This window comes from Lynx rufus, unplaced genomic scaffold (assembly GCF_022079265.1).
Source record: "Lynx rufus isolate CCGP_SWC_20201006 ecotype Redwood Valley unplaced genomic scaffold, mLynRuf1.p SCAF_1, whole genome shotgun sequence".
In the NCBI taxonomy this organism is placed as follows: domain Eukaryota; kingdom Metazoa; phylum Chordata; class Mammalia; order Carnivora; family Felidae; genus Lynx; species Lynx rufus.
In genome coordinates this window covers 138,554,469-138,575,680 of record NW_025814823.1, presented here as the reverse complement: position 1 = coordinate 138,575,680, position 21,212 = coordinate 138,554,469, and positions in this window count along the sequence as shown.

Here is a 21,212-nt window from a genome sequence, read left to right as displayed (position 1 = left end):
CCGAAATACACCAAAGTGACCTTGACCTAGAATTCAGAAATTCTTTTATTTTTTTTTAACGTTTTATTTATTTTTGAGACAGAGAAAGACAGAGCATGAACAGGGAAGGGGCAGAAAGAGAGGGAGACACAGAATCAGAAGCAGGCTCCAGGCTCTGTCTGAGCCATCAGCCCAGAGCCCGACGCAGGGCTCGAACTCACGGACCGCAAGATCGTGACTTGAGCTGAAGTCGGACGCTTCACCGACTGAGCCACCCAGGCGCCCCAGGAATTCAGAAATTCTTGAAAAAAGGAGAGTATCTGCAGCAACACACAGTTAGGAGGAGTAAACATCTGGAGCACTTCATCTGTGAGTGGGTCCGCGAGTTTATTTCGGTGAGGAAACATACTACTTTGTGATGAATACATTTAGAAGGTGTCTCGCACTTACTGATCAGGAACCAATGCAGGACTGTTTTGGGTCATCGGGCACTCAAGGACAGTCCAAGAAAAGCCCTGAGTGGAGAAGGATTTTGATATTCGATCACAGTTCATAAAGGGCCCTCGGCCCCTGCTGAAAGGGCTCATCCTTGCCCATAACAGTACAAAAGATCCTGAGACATTGTAAACTCCAGAATCCAAACAAAGCCCCAGAGACTGGTCTGAGATCCAGAAGTGGCAAATCAGGGATCAAGGCAGTCCAGGAGGAATATACACCAGCTCTTAGAGCACAGGAAGAAGAGAAGCCATCCCCAAAGGAAACATTTCCAGCTTCCCCTTTGCTGAATAAACACACCTGCCTGGGATGCTAGATGAAGCTCCTGAATTTTAGTACCGTCAGCAGAACTTCCTGGCCGTCTGGGAAGCTTCACGCTGTATCCTTCAAACTTGCTGAGTTTTTATTGCAGAGTGTGGCCTGGAGACTTTGACTGTCTCTTGGGGTGCAGTAAATGAAGGGACATGAAAAGCAACTAAGATAGCATTCAAAAGCGTCCCTTGCACAGTGTGCAATGAAAAGTAATCACACTGAAAATAAATGGCAACGTGTCCTTTGGGGACTCTGCGCTCCTGCCTTGTGCCTGGGTTTCTATTCTTCTGGAAGGAATTATGCAGTGATGGCGGCTTCTGCACAAGCTGCGGTCTCAAGTTTCCCAGACAATATCCTGACTTTGGATGTATGTGTCTCGGCAAGATATATGTCCGTTGGCCTGGGAGAGTACAATAGCTGCTTGGTGGCTTGTTAGAAGAGTGAATATATTAAGCAAGGCAGCGGTTTTTCTTTTTAAAATTCAGGCTCTTTCTGACTCAAACATGCCTGCAGGAAGGCATGCCTTCTTCCTCCTAAAAGCCTGAAAGCTTCTTGAGAGAGAAATTGGGCCATTTAGATCATCCAATAGTACTCATATTCTCACCTTCCACTCCACCACCCCTCCCTATGCAACCCACCCACACCTCCCCCCTCCCCCGATATCTATTTACCCCTCTCCCCCCCCCCCCGCCTGCCCCTACCAATCTCCCCCTCCCCAACCAACCCAGCAAGGGGGCCTTAATCCTTCACCTGCCCTGTGACCACTACTCGCTGATACAAGTTCCATTTCCAGCAGGTGGACACAAAGAGGGGCAGAAGGAGAGGCATGTCTCCCCATTTCACCTTCAACCCCCGCTCCTCCCAGGAGGAAAAGGTGCTTAGCAGCCTTCCTAAAGCAGAAGAAGGAAACCAAGCCCGGCACAAGGGTTTCTTGGAAAGTGAATGCGCCCTTACGTGCTGCACCTGCAAATTCGACGTGTTTACTCCTAGCCCAGCCCGCTGCAGGGCAGAAGCCCCAAGCAGCTGTGCCCAAAATACAGGAGGCACTTATCCTGTGAAACCTTCACTAAATCCATGGGTTCTGAAATGCCTAGAGGATCTAGGGAGAGAGAGATTAGCCATCACTAACAAACGTCCAAGCCAAGCAGACCTTTAAAAAAAAAAAAAAAAAGCCCAGCAGGGCACACTTCCTGTTCACTTCCACATCGGAATCTTCAGCCAAACCAGGGGCTGGCAGGGTAGGAAGTGGTCAACAGTCAGTCTGGAGACGTAGCCACGTTATGTTGTGTCTGTTTTTTAATCAGCCTCATTAATGAGCAGATTTATTTAGATGCCACTAAATTATAGTATGACATAACTTAAAGTGTTGCGCAAACAAAATATGACGCACCTGAAAGCTTTCTGGTGGTTTTGCCAAACGCTCTCCTAAACACCATCAGCAGTACGACATCAGGAGCACCTCACTAAGGTATAATGTTAAAGATAAGGGAGTCCCCTAAGCTATTATACACAGCTTGATGAATCTTTTTAATTAGAAAATTTGAAATGTAACGCGTAATGTCCTAAACAGCGTCCCGCGTGATGCAGTATTATGTGTAGACTCAAAAAAAAAAACAAAACAAAAAACCCTTTTTGAGTCTCATGCTGCTTTTGCTTCTTGGGCCCGTAATTGCTTAACATCTCTCTTTTGTTCCAGTCCTTTTGCAAACTTTCTTTTTTCCATAGTGCTTTTTTTATGGGCTTGTCTCTCTTTCTCGCATTTCCTGTCATGGAGTAGGAGGATACATTTTTATTTTGTAATAAGGTTGCTTAAATCGCTTCCTCAATCTCTCCCTGGAGAACAGGGTTTCAATAAAAACATTTCATGGGCTCTCAGAAAGTCTTTCCTTTGTTGCGCACTGCTAGGGAGATGGGGAGAAAATGGAAATGATTGTCATGGATCCGGGCCCGGCAATGAAAGAACATACATGTCTAGAGAGATTAAGTACAAATTGGGAGGGCGGGGGTTGTGCTCCACACTTTCAACAGCGGCCATCCGCCCACCTCCCTCCGTCCCTGGGGGCAAACAGGAAAGAAAAGTGTTAGGTTGCCTTCCCATACTCCCTTGCTGGCAGCTTTGCTCCTTCTCAGGGCCCATGTGTGTGCAGGCTGGTAGTGACAGAGTGACTTCTTTTATCCCGTTTGAAAATATTTATGGCTAAACATTGGAAATTGCCCTGGGAAGTAGCCCTATAAATTTCCTCGTGACCCCCACCTTCTCCTATCTTGAAACTCAAGATGAATCAATCCCAAACTGAAAAAAAAAAAGGGAGGAAGACCTTCCAAGGGTGAAATCTGATAGCAGTTTCTTATCTTATTGGCAACTCTCTGAGTCTACATGAGCCACTTTGTTCGGCACGGGTGACTGACCATTGGCTGGGAAAACACAATTCCTGTAGGGAGGTTCCAAGCCTGAGCTGGAGATGGCTTAACGACACTCCACCCTCTTTCGTGGAGAGTGACACCTCATTTTGCAGACTGATAAGCAAGCATGCCTGACCTGAAAGGAGGTCGCCCCCTCCAAAACACTCTGGGGCAAGAAGCGAACATTTGGAAACTAAATGGGCCCGTGGGGGCTCTGCTGGAATTCAGTGGGAGGCCTCCTTTGCCCATGCATGTGACATGTGGGAGACTCCCTCTCATCTGGATTCACTGCCATTTATGTCAAATGCAAAAGGTAATTTCCACTCAGAAAGGACCAAACTACAGCTGGGAACAAAAGTCATCTCAGCTGCCAACTCAGTTGCCTTGTAAAAAAGAGGACTGATTGGCTCATCTAAATGAAGAAGTAGGGAGATCAGCGATCAGGTGTGGCCCAAACAGCGTCCTGGGTCTACATTTCGTGCTTCCCTCGACTATGGATAGATATGGAATCTCCATGGGTAGTTTCTATTGTTAAGCTATTATCCAGATGGCTGTAAGAGTTCTGGACCTTATATCTACACATAACAATGTCCATCCCAACACTGTAGGCAAGAGTCCTGAGATCTGTCTTAATTGGATTACATTGATCATGTGCCTTCCTCCTGAATAGATGACCATGATCAGGAAAATGGAATGTGCTAGTGTCTTCATTAAATTAACTAGGAATGACCATTGGACCATGGCATATTAGGTTTAACTATCTGAAACTGGAACAGTCAATGATCTTTTTACTTGTAAAAATAGTAATTTCATATGGTACAACCTAACACATGGGAAGTGTATGGAAAGGGAGGAAAGCCAGATAAACATCCAAATGGTTAAGAAAGTGGGTAGGAAACCAACATGATGATCATATATGATCATTGCAGAGGGCGGGGGCTGGCAATATTTCTCTGACTGGCTTCACCGTATCGTAGCTATGGAAAGTCAGGTAAATTTTCCAATTTCTCTGGGCCTTGGGTTCCACATTTACAAAACAGATTACAATAGCACCTACCTTGAACGACTGCTGTGAGGATTCAATGAGTAATCACAAAAATTTTTAGAACGGTACCTAGCGCTCAGTAGATCATAAGCTGTTGTTATTACTGTTGTTGTCATTTCTGGGCAAATGCAATGGTCTCCATTTTCCATCACCATGGGGCTTCATGCATGCTCGGGTAATGTGCTATCTTGTAACCAATAGCAATAGTTGCATTCCCAGCGCATTAATGTTCTGGGGTTATTAAAAATTGGAGTCATCATTCAATTACATTTCATCACACTGAGAAAAGGCTGTTTTCATTTGTGCGCTTACCCACAGCGGCTCTGCAATCACCACACTCTCAAAACCAATTACAGTCAGGGAATTACCCAAAGACATAAAATTAATGAAATTTTCTGACATAATTGTTTTCTAGAAAGCACCGAGAGGCTGGAGAGGCACAGACTCAAATAAGACAACTAACGGTTTCATGTTCTTCTCTCAATCCCAAAGGAAACACCAGCTTGCACGCACATTCTCCCCACCCTCTTAAAGGAGGTTGACTTTGTTGTTTGCTTGTTCGATCGTCTTTAAGCCCTGGGCCTCAGTATTGTCAGTAACATCCCAGAGAAATTACCTTGGTTTGTCAGTCTACCTCTGGCCTCAATCTTATCAACCCCATCCCAGGCTTCACGGGCAGCTACGCTACCCCGAGGGAACAGCTCAACCCGGCACAAAGCCCACCGTCTCTCATTTCCTCTGCTCTGCCCTCAGTGGGAACTGGAGTTGCATGACAGAGTAGTAGCAAGGGAAATGCCAGGTGGCAGAGGTGGAAGTGGAGGGTTTGGGCCGAGGAAGAACTGTTCTCAAAGAAGTGCAACATGAGCCAACCACTCCCCAGGCTGCAGCTCCTGCCAGCAGTCTCCGCCGTGAGTGATGGAGCATAAGCAGAGGAGAGCAGATGTCTTCCTCCATAAAATAAGGTGTTCAGACTGTATGGTGTTTAATCACGCTCAACTACACACTTCTAGGACTCAGGGGTCTGGGGGCTCTGGCGACACCCCTCCTAATCGGTTCTAGTCTAAATTTCCAGGGGCACCATCTGTTAACACGCATTATCCAGGGGCAGATGCAGTGTTAGGCTCCAAAAACACAAAACCACTTCAGGCCACAGCGTGCTTTGGACCCACCAGGGTCTCCATCAGGCGTGTCTTCACCAAACAGTCAAGGTACCCTTTGGGCCAAATGTGATTTATATCAATCTAGCTGGATAATAAGTTTACTGTGGAGGAACCATCTTTAATTCACGCGGTCTTTTGCATAATGCTGAGCCGTGGTAACACCGAGACACCAGCCAGCCTGTAACGTGGGGGGGGATTCTGTACCGGGCAACTAAGCTCTGGGTCTCCCTGAACCCTCCTAACAATCCTCTAAAGTAAGAGGTACTAGCCCCATACCGCAGATGAGGACACTGAGTTTAGGCTCAAAAGTTTAATATGCCCAAGGTCATACAGCCTAATACATGATGTCACAGAGACGAGATCTGAGCTAGGCATCTGCCTCCAGAGCAAATCTTCTGAATTTTTAAAGTGCCTGAGTTGTAGGCACCTTGGGTGGGCACAAAAACAGATCCCTTATGTTTCTCTGGGCCCCCTCCACAGCACCCAGCCCAGATAGGTCCACCTACAAGAACCTCACAAATCTTTTATTTACCTTTCCTACCGATGAGGTCAGCCGAACGCCACTCTGGACCTCCAACAGCTGCCCTGTCCCTTTCTGGCTTTCGCCCCATCTCATTATTCTTGTCATAACATCATCCATGACAATATCATCCAAACAAAAGCAAGAGCTATTAGTTTTGGAAACCATCACAGGTATGACATGAATTCAGAAAATTTGGCTCTCTGCCTGCTGAAACTTGAGGAATCAAGCAAGCACATGTTGTTGGTCAAGTTTGGGGATTTTTCTAAAGACGCGTGGCTCCCTTAGCTTTCGTTCCACATTCTTTGGGGGCTTGGCTGGATGTTCTATGTGCAACATTAAGTTTAATTTCCCAGCCCCGATAACATCCCAGAGTTGTTAAACGCACCAAGGTACTTGGTAATTTATCTTACTCGCAATGTTCACAGCTCGGTAAGCATGCATTCATTATCATAGAAATCACTTTAATGTTTAACAAACATATCTGGCATATTCTCAGCATTCACATTTTCCATTTTCACCTAACCTGTCATGAAACACGCTATGTGTATACAAATAAACAATTCGTGCAGAGATGATTTTTCACTGTGTCTAAGAAAAGACATTCCGTTTTCAGATTCTTTTAGGAAAGAGGTGTCCCATTCCTCAATAAACTCTGTTTTTGTTCTTTGTTTTTTGTTTTTCTGTTTTTTTTTTTCAGGATCTATGTATGCAATTTGTGCAACGCCCCCTGTCCCGGGTTGAGTCTGTGGTTGCCATTCCTCATGAATCACTAGGTCACATGAGTGTGGTCTCTTCCATTAGACTGGAGGGATTTACCACAGTTTCTTCTATTTCTTTTTGTTTTTTCCCACACTCTTTTGTGTTTCTCACGGTGTTGTGCCCTCTGTTAACACTCTATAAAGGCATGTCAGCGTTGGGCACCGGGGTATCACGTTTCTTTGAAAATATCCTGCCAAGACCCACCAGAGAGCCACAGGGAAGATACCTTAAGGAATATGAAAAAAATATAGGCTGTTCCTTTCTTTCAGGTTGCCTCCGATTGAGTTGAAAAGATAAGATTTTATCTTTGTGAAATAATAACAAATAATATAAGTTAGCATGACAGACTCTTGGTGTTCTCCAGTGTGCAGTTTTAGTGAGCTTCCCCCATGATACAAGATACAAACTGGCATCCAGCCAAATCGTTCAGGCATACATGTATAGCTTATCCTACACAATGTTGTCTCACAGAGCGTTTAAAAATTCATAAATTAGCTGCCGAGAAATTTGTAAAAATAAGACCTATCACAAATGTATTTCTAGATTCTCTTAAAAAATGAAATATGGGGGCGCCTGGGTGGCGCAGTCGGTTAAGCGACCGACTTCAGCCAGGTCACGATCTCGCGGTCCGTGAGTTCGAGCCCCGCGTCGGGCTCTGGGCTGATGGCTCGGAGCCTGGAGCCTGTTTCCGATTCTGTGTCTCCCTCTCTCTCTGCCCCTCGCCCGTTCATGCTCTGTCTCTCTCTGTCCCAAAAATAAATAAACGTTGAAAAAAAAATTAAAAAATGAAATATGTCTCTCTTTGGAAAATATAGACAATGCTGGATCCATATTCCCATTTCAAAGATCCCTTTAGATGGAGGGTGAGTCGTCCATTTTTCCACAGTCCTCATCATTTCCTACTTTTTTTCCCAGCATTTACCCAGAGGTCAGCAGCTAACATTTATTTATCTTTCCACTTAAAAAAAATGCTAAAATTATTTTTTTCAAAAAACAGAAAAGAAAAAAAGACTGAGAGGTATATTTTGTTTTCTGTTTTAAAGATGGGGGAGCATTTCTTGCATTAAGGAAGACTGTGACCGTGTGTGTAACAGGAAAAAGCATGTCTGAGTGAAAGAACGCAGCTTAATGTTCCATTATGAAATAAAACATGATAAAAACTATGATCTGCAAACCAGTCAAGAATACATTCAACTGCAAACGATATAAACTCAAAAAACGCTAGCTTAAAGTAGGAAGGTTAGTGCCCCACAAAGCTGTCAGAGTCACAGACACCTTTCATCTTCCTGTTTTACCATTCTTGTGTAGTTTTCATGTTCACGGGTGGAAAGCATTTTGCACATTTCAGGTAGAAAAAAGGAGAAAGGGCAAAAGGCAAGCCTCCCACAGACTTCTGCTTGTGTCCCATTGGCCAGGACTCTGTCACATGTCTACTCTGAGTTGCAAGGAAACTGGCAAATCAAGTTTCAGCCTCTAGAGGTTAGAAAGACAAGGGAGAAGGGGGTTAGAATATCATGTGAGAGAGCCCTTCGAGGTAATTGCCATAAGTGCTATCCGGAAAGCTATGTTTAGAATAGACAAGAATGAGAATGCCAACAGAGCGCATTCACGAATGTAAATATAATCGCTCATTTACCTGGTCCTGCATGCATCTGAGATTGCAGTCCTTGGTCTATGACCGATTATATTTTTCCAAGTGCAAACTTGAATCATTCTATGTGGGAGCCTGGTATGTGTAAGGAATCACTTAGCTGACTGTTCAATAGCAGCATAATCCAAAGCATCTACCCCAAAACAGGGTTTCAGTTCTCTCCGTCACAGCCCATGCAGTCATGATGGTGAATTAATAAGTTTGTTTCTTTTTTGGGGCACCTGGGTGGCTCAGTCAGTTAAGCGTCCCACTTCAGCTCAGGTCATGATCTCACAGTTGGTGGGTTGGAGCCCCACGTCGGGCTCTGGGCTGACAGCTCGAAGCTGGGAGCCTACTTCAGATTCCGAATCTCCCTCTCTCTCTGCGCCTCCCCTCCACCCGGCCCTTTCACTCTCTCTCTCAAAAATGAACAAACATTTAAAAAAATAAATAATAAAGTTAGTTTATTTTTTAAGAAATGGCTCCCAAAAGAAAGCAAACCAGATTTTATAAGCAACTCAAGTCCTATATGTAGAGTCATTAAAGGTCCTAAGAAACACGTACATTTTTCTACCACATTTTATTGCATTGGGTGGGCGAGACTCTTACATAATAATAATATTTGCAATTTTGAGGATTCGCTAATGCCTTAGAATAGATCTCTGGTGAATTCCAGGGGTCTACTATGTATAACAGACTACCGTGTGGTTGACATCAAAGTTATACCCTTAGGGAACTGGGGGAGGGATTCAAATGGGCAGGACTGATGAGGAATATTGCACCCTTTGCTGTCAGAGTTGACAGACACACAGCCACCCAAGCTAATGTGATAGATTGCTTTCTCAAGATTACAGCGACGTCTCAATTACCTAGAAGTCAGACTTCTTGCAACTTCTCCTACCTAGACTATTTCAGGAAAACACCAAAACAAGCACAAAAAGCTAGAGGAATAGTCAAAAGGGATTTCACAAAGTCCATGTACTGAAATGTGTTTTATTCCTAAGAAGGCCCCACTCAGAGTCTATTTACTCTTGCTTTCCTTAAAAGTTCCCTGAGATTAGTTATCTGGTCTCTCCGTCCCATTCTGAGTAGGAACAGCTGATTTAAGGAGGAAGCAAAGAAGCAGGCCCACTGGTAGAAGCAGGAAGTTACATCCATACAACGACAGCAAAGGAGGGTATAAGGAATATTCTAAAAATGAGAATTCCAAAGATGTTGCCACCTAATGAAGGGACCTCGGTAACAGGCCCGTTTTCAACCAGTACGAGGATGATGATGTCTAACCCTCTGATTTATCAAGAAAAGGTTAGGTTGTGTTGAGAATCACAGGAAGAAGTCAGAGAAATAGGTTTTATGCTTAAAAAAAAAAAGATTTTCATTTAAATGATTAAAACAAATATGTTTTTAGTAAGTTTCAGTTATCTGGAAAATTCTTACCGTGGAGGACTAATCATCTGGAGAGAGTGACTATGTTGTATTGATATATACCAAGTTATGTGTATATGTTCAGTTTGTAAAAACACAAGAAAATAATCGATGTTCAAGACATAACCATCCTTTTAAAATCATAATTCATTTTGAGTCACGCTGTCAATATCGCCATACTTGAACACAGAATGAAATAAACATGAGCAAGGATATTTATTGACCCACGCTAACTCCTTAAGTCAATTTGATGCTGATACAAATTGTGGCCAAAGCACGCTCAACCCCCTTCCTTGCACATACAACACCGGCAGGACTGGACATTACAAGACAGAAAAGAGAACAACCAAAGTGTAACACTCATTAACCACAAGCGTGTGGAACGCTCAAGCCTGTTTTAATGACTGTGGTGGAACTCAACCCCAGTACTGGGATGTATCACTTCCAGTAAATGGAAACGAAATATTTTCTACTAAAGAAGGATCGAGCAACAGTCTCAACATCAGGCCCTTCTAAATCACTCTTCTGTTCAACAACCCCGCTATCTTTTTTTTAAAAATTTTTTAAATGTTTATTTATTTTTGAGACAGAGAGAGACAGAGCATGAACGGCAGAGGGTCAGAGACAGAGGAAGACACAGGTTCCGAAGCAGACTCCAAGCTCTGAGCTGTCAGCACAGAGCCCGACACGGGGCTCAAACTCACGGACCTGAGCCAAAGTCGGACGCTTAACCGACTGAGCCACCCAGGTGCCCCAACAACCCTGCTATCTAACAGGCATGCATTATATAGTGTTTGATGCCCCAACAGGAAATAACATAGACCTACTTTGCACTTGGTGGTTGTCGTATCGCTTTGTCAGAAGGCGTGCTTTCTCCTCCAGCTCAAAGGGAAGACTGGATGAGCCTTAATCAAATGCCTTCTCTCAGGTGTTCCCGGTCAGCACGGGCAGCACCACCTGCCCCAGGAGTGGGAAAGACAGCGAGGGAGAGAACATTGCTCTGGAGGCCACGTGAGAAAGAAGAAATGACCATCTCGTCTGCATCTGTGAATGCAGTCTGAGGCCCAGTATCTGCAGGAAAACAAGGTTTTTGAAGAGCGCCCGGAGCTTGAAAGGTTACATATAGAGAAGCAAAAGTTTCTGAGGCTAAAAACTAAAGCATTGTTGTTGTTTTTTTTTCTCTCTCAGCCCTGACTCTCAAACTAAGAATCAGCATCATCCTCCCTATCACATCACATACCATTTTTTCAATATTTTGTATGAATTAAACCCTCTGCTAAACATCTTACATACGTACGTGCTCTTATTTAACCCTATGAGGTAACTATCACTTTCCCATTTTTACCACTAATGACAGCAGATAAAGAGACTTGTTTAAGCGATAGAAAGTGGTCAGGTTGGGATTTAAACCCAGGCATCTGCCTCCAAAGCTCATTTCCTAGATCACTGGTCAATGTTCTCAGGCTCACCAAAGTGACCAGGTCACCCTGTGATCTCTCCCGGAGAGTCAGGCCCACGGAAACCCTGTCAGTCCTGCTCGGAGGAAGTGGCCTGGCCCCAGAAGGATATCAGTTTAGAAATGGAGGGGTTCTAACCCTCTGGAGCTCACATTCTGCTCCTGGTTACTCTCTGGGCCCCATCACACCCAATTAAAATTTCTAACTCCTGTTATCCCCACAGTGTCCTTTCACTGCCATGCCCCAGTCATGTGCCCACACCTGTCCGTTTGGTTGTCTCTTCAGAGAAGGCAAGAATGATCCAACTGTAGGGGAACAGATGTCCTTGAGGTATTTGTCTTGAAGCATGGGGACGATCAACTGCCTAGTCTTCGAACGGCCAGGTATTAAAGAAGCCCTGTGTTAAGTTGACACAGCACTTTGTGATGTCCTGGTCGCCACCTCCCAATCATCCCCAATGTAGCTCCTGTGGTCCTTCTCATTTTCCAATAAAGTTGATTGGTTTCCCTCAGCTGATACCTTTCGGCATCACTTTCCTTTGCGGTGCTTGTTCCCAGATCTTTAAAAAACTTCCGCCCCTTTAATGAGTTGACCTACAGAGATGAAGCCAAATGCCTGGGCTCACCAGGAGGAAAGCAAGCTCCACTTTTGCTCAGAGAAAAGGAAGATGTAATGCATCTTCCTTTTTGATGAAAACTGCCAGAATCAGCTTCCTCCTCCTTCTGCCTCTTTCCTTAGGGGCATCACCTGCTTGTTTCTTTTGCCTGGTCAGTAATTGCTTCTGAGAACTAAACTTTTAAGTGATCTGCATACTTGGGTTGCCAACAGAACCTAATTCCCCTGTTTGTTTTTCACCTTTTCCCACCGACGACCATACTTTTTCACCGTGGTTGTCCCTTCCCAGAAACCACAGCCACCAGCTTCTGATGATGGCTTTTGCTAGAATTGCCTCTTCTCCAAAGAACTCATTCCTACTCATGGGAACCAAACAGAGCTAGCTAACTTTCCCTCCTCCTCCAGACTTATCACTAACACTTTCAAAGTCTATCCTTCCCCCACCCACACACTGGGAAGTTGGATCAGCTGGAGTCTGGAGGAGAATAGTGGCTGGCATGGAAAACTGGGAACTAAGGAAACATCAGGGTCAGCCGCAGGGTGAATAGCTGTCCAGGCAGGGCTAGATCTGAGAGCAAGAGCCAGAAGCCCCAGAGGGTTGAATCGAGAGCAAAAGTACAGAGGCCCAGAGTGAGGTGAGAGGTGGGAACCAAGAGAGGGGATGAGTCACACAGAGCAACCTAAGGCCCAGGGCCAATCCAAAGGAGGAGCCAGGTCAAAACAAGTCATGACAGGAGAAGCACGAGTTTAAGGTGAATCCAAGGACAGGAATCGGAGACAGTAACAGGGCAGAGCTGAAGGCAAGCAGATGGAATCAAGTACAAAACAACAAAAAGATGGGGAAGGGGATTTGGTATGATATCCAAGGGCTGAGTTTAAATTCCACCACTTAGACAACATCCCAACCATGCTGGTGTCTGTTCACTCTACAGGCATATATAGGTCCATGCACTGTAAAGCCACCACAAATAGTTTCTGATGGTTTATTACTCCCTGATATGAAGCATTATTTTCCATCAGATGCCAAGGACAACTGAGCCCAACTTCATGCCGTAGACCATTCTTTTGCTAATGAGTTAAGTGGCAGACCCAGACTCAAGTCCCAATTTTGCTAGTTACAATAAAACTGACCTATATTTGATTGGCTTTGACCCACAAAATCGCACTTGCATATGGTTCAAGCTTATAGGAGCTTGGACAGGTTACATGACTTCTCTAGACCTCTTTTCTTTTCCATAAAACAGAGACAGTAACACCTACTATGGGGTAATGATTAGATGCATTTTAAGGCACTTGGTATAATGTCTCATACCCGGTAAATGTTCGATACGTCACTGCTCTTATTATCCCTAGTGTTCAGGAATAATAAACGTTTTGGAATTGAATTTTTTGGTAAAACACTAAGCACAACCCCTGGGCAGGTCATCTTAGACATACAAGAAATGTTCCTGTGTGGACAGGGCCCACAATGTTTTATCTACATCTAACGGAAGTGGCAGTGGAGAATATGCTGAAAACCATTCCCAGGCTTTGGAGTCAGACCGTGATTGAATTAATCCTGGCTCCACCACGGAATGACCTTGCTCGAATCACTCAGCCTCTCGGAGCATCAGCCCACCCCTCAGCAATGTGAGGATAATAACAGTTCCTGCACAAATACTGCCGGTGACATGTTAACGCAATGATTCTAGCTCCCAGCATGAACCGGCACCAGGTCTTTTATAGGAAGGGGAATTAACATGAAGCATGCCCTCAGATCCTTTGTCTGTTTACCCATCTCCCACCCAGACTCCAGGAATTGTCTTGCCTGGAGGTCCTGGATTTACTGTCCTGTCTGCCACTGGCCGGTTTTGTTAGATGGCTAGTTGTTTCAACACAGGCAAATCCGGGAGGTGGTTTAGCTTGGTCTTGAAACAACCCTTACTCTGTTTTTGATTTCTGGGTTTCAGCTTGGAAAAGAATTAATATTCTCTTTCATGAATATTAATTGGTTGCAGCAGAAGGGTCACACAGAAGCAGAAAGACAACATTTCCTTCTACGCACAGATGAATTTCAGAACTTGGTGCAAAGAGCCAGTAGGGACACATTGGGTGCAGCTGAGGCCGAAATGTCTGCAGGCATTTGGCTAAGCCTGGTCCGCCGGCTGCTTTTCCCAGTGGGAACCTGAACGACACCAACAGCACTGCAGCCAGATGGCATGTTGCTACTAGGAATCATGTTATGTCACCTCATAGAAAAATCTGCACAAACACGCCAACTTTCTTCGGTAAAATCAAAGGCCCACTCCTCTCTTTCATCTTCCTGGCTCTCCACCTCTCCGGCTTCTGAGATGCTGCTCTTGGCTCACTCTCCGCCTTGGGATCAGCAGAGTTTATCAGCTCCAGGAGGGTGAGCAGCCCACACTGCATAAACAAACTGCAGGAATAACAGGGAAGCAGTTAAAGTAACTAAGTACACACCATCATAACATGAGCATGGTGGGTGGAAGTAACAAGGGCCATGAGACAACTTCATTTCAGTTCAAGAGAATGAGATCTTTGGACCCTATAACATAAGAGAATGATTTTGTTACAATTACTGGTTTAAGAAAAGGTACTGGGGAGAGAGAGAGAGAGAGAGAGAGAGAGAGAGAGAGAGAGAGAGAGAAAGGAAGGAAGGAAGAGAAAGAAAGAAAGAAGAAAGAAAGAAAGAAAGAAAGAAAGAAAGAAAGAAAGAAGAGAGAAAAGGGGAAAAGAAAGAAAGAGAGAGAGAGAAAGGGGAAAGAAAGAGAGAGAGAGAAAAAGGGGAAAGAAAGAAAGAAGAGAGAGAGAAAAAGGGGAAGAAAGAAAGAAAAAGAAAAGAAAGAAAGGAAGGAAGAAAGGAAGGGAAAGAAAGAAAGAAACAGGGGAAAGAAAGAAAGAAAGAAAGAAGAGAAAAGGGGGAAAAAGAAAGAAAGGAAAATAAAAGAAAAGAAAGAAAGAAAGAAGATAAAGGGGAAAGAAAGAAAGAAAATAGAGAAAGAAAGGAAGGGAAAGAAAAGAAAGAAAAGAAAGAAAAAGAAAGAGAAAGAAAGAAAGGAAGAGAAAGAAAGAAAGAAAGAAGAGAGAGAAAAAGGGAAAGAAAGAAAGAAAGAAAGAAAGAAGAGAAAAGGGGGAAAAAGAGAGAAAGAAAGGAAAAGAAAAGAAAGAGAAAGAAAGAAGATAAAGGGGAAAGAAAGAAAGAGAAAGTAGAGAAAGAAAGGAAGGGAAAGAAAAGAAAGAAAAGAAAGAAAAAGAAAGAGAAAGAAAGAAAGGAAGAAAGGAAGAGAAAGAAAGAAAGAAAGAAAGAAGAGAGAGAAAAAGGGGAAGAAAGAAAGAAAGAGAAAAGAAAGGAAGGAAGGAAGAAAGGAAGGGAAAGAAAGAAAGAAAAAGGGGAAAGAAAGAAAGAAAGAAAGAGAAAGAAAGAAGAAAGATAAAGGGGAAAGAAAGAGAAAATAAAGAAAGGAAGGGAAAGAAAAGAAAGAAAAAGAAAGAGAAAGAAAGAAAGGAAGAAAGGAAGAGAAAGAAAGAAAGAAAAAGAAGAAAGAAAGAAAGAAAGAAAGAAAGAAAGAAAGAAAGAAAGAAAGAAAGAAAAAGGAAGAAAGGAAGAAAAAGAAAACGTACTGGGTTCCACTAATGAGTCAATCAAGTTTTCAACCTATGGATAAAACCATAGTGTATGACCTATGGATTCAAGGTGGTCTTCTTTATAGGGTCTGTGGGAACAAGTGGAGGCACAAGAGGAATAGTAGAGCTGGATCCAGTTTGCCTGAATCCAGCGGGATTAGCTGAGGAGGTTCGGGAGATTCTGTGTGTCATTCAGCAACATATCACACTGGGCCCAACAAGTTGAACCTGAGAATCCACTGGGTCAGAAGACAGAACCAATAGAAATTCCTACGGTATCTAATCAGGAGGCATGCGGAAGTCTCAACCCTTGGAAAATGGCTCCTTTCTCTCCATGTCTATTCTGGGTTATATTAATTTGGGCTCAGGGAAATGGATTGATACTGAATCAGCCTTGGGCATGTTGTGTGTTCATCTGACAGCCGGTGTCCCAATCCTCCCTACTGATCATGCATGATATACTAAGACGATACGGTCAGATGTCCTCTAAAATGAGCAACTTGCTGGAGGTGGCTTTTACCAAAGAAATGGCAAATACTGTCCCCTTTTGCTCTGTGAGTTTCTGGGGTGATTCTAGCAGAAGTCCCTGAGTGGAAAACCACAAAGGTCATACTTAATTCTCTCTCAAGCGATGACAGCTTGAGGCCTTCTTCATTCGCTCTTCCCTTTCTCCTCCCTTCTTGGCGGTGGTGAATTAGCCATCAGCACTTCCCAGGTGAAGTCACCAAGTTCATGACCTCAACGCCCTGGTAAAAAGAGGGACTACAAAAGGCCAGAGAACCAGCCAGCCAGTGATGCCCTAGGCACATGCAGCAACATTTCCCCATCTTTGACAATCGTGCTATTAGATGAAACTTTTTTTCTTTTTCCACTGTGGAAAAGTGGCTTATACCTGTTCTCTTTCTACTTCTTGATGATGTGGCAAGAATTATTGAGGGGTCTGCAATCCACTTCCAACTTCTCAGATCAAGGGACCTCTGAAAAAGTCATTTCAAGGGAGTGGTGGGGATTCGGTGAATACCATCACCGAAATGAAGCATGTAAAAGTGAGCTCCAATAATGACTATTAATATAATCATGGAGGTTTACTGAGAATTTTCTGTGTACCCTCTAAGAGCTCCACATGTACCTCAACATAACCTTATGGGGTAGACAATATTGTTATCTTCAGCTGACAAGCAAAAAACTGAGGCACAGAAAGGCCACCCAATAACTCACTTGAGGTCATGTAAGTAGTATGCAGGAGCCCTGGGCCTGTGTAGCCTGACTCCAGAACCCAGGCTCATAATCACTCCTCTAGACCCTGTTTTGCATTCGCCTTGAATTAAGGCCCCTGGTTCTACTCCTGTACCCTATTTAAGCTATTTCTTTTTTTTATTTTAAAAAAATTTTTTAACGTTTTTTTTTTTTTATTTATTTTTGAGACAGAGAGAGACAGAGCATGAACGGGGGAGGGGCAGAGAGAGAGGGAGACACAGAATCGGAAACAGGCTCCAGGCTCTGAGCCATCAGCCCAGAGCCCGACGCGGGGCTCGAACTCACGGACCGCGAGATCGTGACCTGAGCCGAAGTCGGCTGCCCAACCGACTGAGCCACCCAGGCGCCCCTTAAGCTATTTCTATAAAGTAGAGAAGGTGATGTGGCTCAGTTTCTTTCTGCAAGGCTGGGATTCTCTCTGGCACACTGCAGCCCCTGAGCGCCCAACTAACAAGTCTGGGACGAGTTACCCTTAAATTACTTCTCGGTACCCCATACTTAGTTGGGACCTTCAGATTGCTCCCCCTGGAGGAGTACTTGGAACTTCAATATAAACTCAGCTGAAGGTCCTGGAAGTAAAATACCTACAGTGGCAGCATAAACCCCAACACTCTACATGAGCAGGGCTCACTGGAGTTACGCCAGCCATTCCTAGATGCTAGTTTGTGACCTGATGTTGCCCACACGGGTCCATTAGCGTGCTTGTCACTGGCAGTCAGAACTCCACAGTCCCCCAAAGCCCTTTCTCCCCTTGCAGTCAGGGTCGGAGCAAAGGGTGGGAGACTCGAGCCCAATGGGCTGCAAAGAACTGCCAGCCAGCACGCAGAGTCTCTGGCAATTAGCAGAGTTCCTACAGCTCCTTAGGAACAGTCGATGGACCCTTGTCTTTCACAAAGCTGCCTGGAAGTCAGTCTCCCGATGGATCCCAGAGGGAAAATCAAGGAGGAAAGGATTTATTTTCGGACACAGTTTAACAGCAACCAACTTAAGAAGCACCTAAGGCATGGGGCGCCTGGGTGGCTCGGTCGGTTAAGCGTCCGACTTCGGCTCGGGTCATGATCTCACGGTCCGTGGGTTCGAGCCCCGCGTCGGGCTCTGTGCTGACCGCTCAGAGCCCGGAGCCTGTTTCAGATTCTGTGTCTCCCTCTCTCTGCCCGTCCCCTGTTCATGCTCTGTCTCTCTCTGTCTCAAAATTAAAAAATGTTAAAAAAAAATAAAAAATAAAAGAAGCACCTAAGGCAAAAAAAAAAATGATAATTAAATATTTCTCCAAGGAGCAAATTAAGATAAATACCCCAAGAGTTATTCACAAAGATCAATTTAGAAAATGTCCGATGAGGATACAAGGGCTGAAGGAACCATTCTGCTTCACCCTCTTTTTGGCCTTTGTTGATAAACTAGGTTCCCAAGGGAATGAGTTTTTCTACATGTCAGGAGCAGCACCTGCTCTCAAGGAAAGTACAAAGAGTCATCTTTGGTGGCAAAATATCTTGTTTTTGAGAGTCAAAAGCCTTTTAACAAGGGTCATAACCAAAGTTAATTTAGACCAGTGAATGATGGCACCTGATTAAAAGCACAAATTTCACCGCTGACCACATTTCGTGCTTTTCCATGTGACTCTTAGGCTGGCCTTCTTGTGCTTGTATCTCGATGTAACAAATGAAAGGAGCATCCACTTTTCTGAAAGGAAACTGAAGTTTCTCTTGTCCTGTTAATTTTTATTGGACTTCCAGACGGCCTCTGCCAGCCGACTTCCAGACAAACGTCACCTAGAGTGGTTCCATTCAGAAGGATCTTGGGATTGATCATCAAGTTAAGTCCACTACGAGTCTCCGTCAGTCTTCAGCGGGAGGATGGACCATAGTACTGATGGGTAAAACTAAAGGACTAGAGTTTTGTGGCAATCAAGAAGGGCTAGAGCTCACCATTCAGTCCCAGCCACTGCTCTCTTACAGCCATCTGATTATATGGTGCCTCCCAGCAATACAAAGTAAGCACGCTCCCCAAAACAGAGGACACATTTCCAGATGAGGAGGGGTTGGTTGAACTTTCTGACCTAAGCTTTTTGAAACTCCCACATTTAGCGGGTCAAGACAGGATCAACCCACTTAGGAACCAATTTTTGCTCGTCTTTTTGGCAAGGTTGCTGTGTCTAAAGCACGTTGGGAAGTTTTCAAAAGCAACCATTAGTGTCTCTGACACATGAACCGCCAACCAGGGTCTTTTCTCTGTTATCAAGATTAGCATGAAAATATGCTACAAGGACCAAAGGAAAGCACTATTTGAATGACTTTCAGCCTCCATGCAATGCAAATTTCTGCAGTTCAAACACAGAAAGTGTGTCTGCTCTTCTGCTTTTGGCCAGGAATAGATCATTTATTACCCCTCACTAGGAAGAGTATGGCAGAGCCCTCATTATCTCGTAGCCATGCTCTCCAAATCAATCAGCTCCGTGCTGTACTGCTGGGCTTTTTAATTTAAATGTCAGCTAAAGTTAGAATGTGTTTTATAAAAATGTCAGAGCCTCCTTAACTTGAGTTTTGTGTTGGTCTTGTCTATCACTCTTCATTGACAATGTTAAGGAAATTATTTTTCGAAGAACATTTACACTAAGGTTCTCTGAATTTTCGGCATACTCTCCTTAAAAAATCTGAAGTCTGGTTAAAAATGAAAATGCTCTTTGTTACAAGTATCTATACAGTCACTTAAAAAATTTTTTTTTTTTTAGTGTTTATTTCTTTTTGAGAGAGAGAGAGTGCAAGCAGGGAGGGGCAGAGAGAGAGGGAGATAAAGAATCTGAAGCAGGTTCCAGGCTCTGAGCTGTCAGCACAGAGCCCCACACGGGGCTTGAACTCATGAACCGCAAGATCATGACCTGAGCTGAAGTCAGACGCTTAACTGACTGACCCACCCAGGCACCCCCAGAGTCACTTTTGACTAATGTATCAAAGGTCTAAAAGCTTTCCCACCTTGGTAATGCCATTGCAAATAAAGAAAACACTTAAACAGCAGGACTGTGATTTTTGTTTCCAGTGGGCTTTTGGAGAATGACTGTCCTACCCAGGACTTTTAACTTCTCTTCTCCTCTCCACTGAATGCCAGTAATTCTTCCCAGTTACTGTGGCAACAAAAAACCCTCCACACATCTCCAAACAGCTCCTGAGGCAAGCTGTTGTCTCTGTACCGTTGAGATGGGCTTGAACCACACATTTCAAGACCCTCCCAGGGGACAAAAAACAAACCAAAATACTTGCCAGCCACAAAGTCTCTCCTCACACCTCCCCTTCAGGAGTCTCCCCACTTACTTCAACTCCTAAAACTGTTGAAATAATATGCTGGGGCCGCTCATTTCATTAATGGGATTTGACCACTTCGTGATGCTGCCTGAACTATATTGCCCCCTCACCGCTGGTAGAGGTCTTCACTGGCTTACGTGGTGATCTGCTAGAGGGCAGGCATCTTAGGATATCTTGTGTCCCACATTGAGCAGAGTCCTGAGCGTGGCAGATGTTTATACTGGATGGATGGATAATAGGACCTAAATCCTGGACCACTGGCCAATGGCTTACTAAGAACTACGGTATATTCTGTCTCAATGCTTCTTATTTGTCTTCACAGCTTGCCAGGGATCTGGATTGTGTCCGTAGCATGGTGGCAGTTGGGTTCTTGTGCCCTCACACTAACACAGGGAAGGACACAACAGAAGGAAAGTAGCGAGCAGGTATATAGAAATGACCACAGCTAGTGTATGTGTGTATACACACAAAGAATACACGCTAACATTTAACAAATATAAGATATTTTTTCAAAGTTTGTCAATTTGGGGGAAAAGCAGATTTTCCTCTTGAATTCACTTTCTATCCTGCCTCTATTTTTATTACGTGTTGCAAGGTTTCCATTGTTGGTCTGTTACCAAAGCACTTAACAGATGTCTTTCCAAAGGCATCAAACCACTATGGTTGTTATCTTCTCACTCCCCGATTTCTTTTTCAGTAAACAAATTACCCAGAATATATTTCCCTCTTATCTAGCTATGCGCGCTGGAGAGAAGAAAAAAAAAAGAAAAGAATTTTATTTGCAAAGGGTGATTTTTCTTATTAATAACCAGAGACACAGAAACAGACTACAGTTGATTCAAAGAGCAAACACTAATCCTTTTGAGTTCTCTAGCCTCAGGAAGTGCTTTCCTCCAGGAGATAAAGGGAGCTAATCCTCAGAGAAGAGGAAAGGTGAAAACCACAACAGATTCAGCAATCAAGTTTAAGGGTGAGGGAACTACAGGTCACATGGGGAGAGGGCAATGCAGAAATGAAGTTGCAAACTTGCATTTTTTCCTCTGGGGTAATGATACATTCACATTGGTCCAATCCATCCGCTTCCCTATCTCTATAGCTCACAATAACCCACAGGTGTAAAGTGTCTGATCTTCCGAACCAAGACGTCATCAGTGGCACGGCAAGACTGGGCAAAAGGCCCATGAGAGGGCAGCGTTGCCCTTCTCTCTCCCTCTCCCTCCCTGCCACCCAGT